Genomic DNA, 1,740 nt, shown 5'->3' with positions numbered 1-1,740 from the left:
GGGTCGGGTTGTCGGTGGTGTTGAGCACAAACGCCTTTGTTTTTGAAGCGTCGGGTCGGGTCTTTTTCTGGTGGTGTCGGTGCACACTACAACCCTGCCACGTTTGTACCCGACGACCTGGAAGTTAAAGTAGAGAATCTTTAACCTCGATGGCTTCCAGGGCTCCTTTCCGCAGTTCCCCGCTGCAGTGCTGCGGCAGCGTGGAATCCCATAAACATGAGTTACATCAATAACTTTCTATTATCAAAGATCGTTCATAAGAAGATAGCTCTAGTTCACTCGGCCAAAAAAGTGTCAGCAGAAGTCCGCACGTTGGTTAAGATGGCGCTGCAGTCTTTGTTTTGAAGCTCTCTTTTGTTTCTCCAGAAGAAGAATAGAAATTGTGCAGTTTAATTGCTCCAGAAGAAGAATAGGAATAGCACAGTTTGATAGTTTTGCTTTTATTGTTTGTCACACAAGTAGGGTAACTCTGTTCGCAAAGTCCGCACTTTTTCGAAGAGGGCGCCGCCGGAGTTTGAGTGCCAACATGGACACGTGACTCAGCGCTGTTGTGATTGGCTGCAAACCACCCGATTTCGCGACTCGCAGGCCTGAATGTTTTTGAAGATCACTGACCGAGTTGATCGGTTTGTGCCACGATAGCCGCTTTGCGCCCTCAATGTGGCTAGCCCCGACTACCAAATCGACCCGACCCGACCCGACCCTATCCCGCTAGTGGGCACCCCCTTCAAGCGACTCGATCTTCCTAGTGCAGAGTTTAAATATTGACTATATTTGTGTAAATATTGAAGTTGGACAACGGGCAAACCTTACAGGGGTCTCTCTCGAGACTGTCGGCTTGGGTGTGCCAGGAGATTGGTGCGTTAGCTTGTAACTGGGAGAAATGTGTGATTTGAAGATATATGTCCAAATTGTCCCACATTATTTTTTTTTACATATATATATATAGATATACATGTAATGTATAAATGGGTGTAAAGTGAGAGTCATTTATTTGTTTCAAGTATCGTTTAATATAAATGGGGGGAGAACCTATTTTCAAAGCGCATTATGAATGGATGTTAAGCGCGGGGCATTTTTTGTAATTTGATGATATTGTTAAGGGGAAAATGAGACACGTATATTTTAAAAGTTTGTACATGCGTGTTATTTGAGAGGCGTTCTATTTTGCATATTATTAATGCATGAACCATTAAGCGCTGTGATGGGAATACTTATAGTGATGTGATATCGACTGTGATATTTCGGGGACATAATATGACTTAATTTATCTTTTTTCAGCAGCCTATACAAATGAGTAAGACCTTTTTGTTTACGTGTAATATGAATGTGTTTAAAACGTGAGATATTGATTTTTTTTTTTCCTATAAAAATGTGTGTTATGTATGGAACATTAAAACATTTTAAGTTTGTATTACACGTTTACTCAAAAACTGATAGTTGTCTGTTCTCTTTGTATGATGCAATCTTGTTTTTAATTAATTAGTTTTTTTAAAGTTTTTTTTGTAAACTTCGTTTTTGTGATCTTCAAAATTCATCACGGAAAAGATTCACCTGCGAGTCAAAGAGTTAATTTAGTTACGCTGATTCCGAATTGTACATTAGTTTTACAATATGGCATAAGCTAGTTTTCAATGTTTGTAAACGTTTTTTTTTTCCCACCGGATTGCTGCAGGCATAGCTGACCATTAAAAACCTTTAAAGATTAGTGGGAAAGAGCAGAAGAGAGAGAGAGAGGGA

Source organism: Aplysia californica, unplaced genomic scaffold, assembly GCF_000002075.1.
Source record: "Aplysia californica isolate F4 #8 unplaced genomic scaffold, AplCal3.0 scaffold00900, whole genome shotgun sequence".
NCBI classification, from domain to species: domain Eukaryota; kingdom Metazoa; phylum Mollusca; class Gastropoda; order Aplysiida; family Aplysiidae; genus Aplysia; species Aplysia californica.
This window is presented reverse-complemented; position numbering follows the sequence as displayed.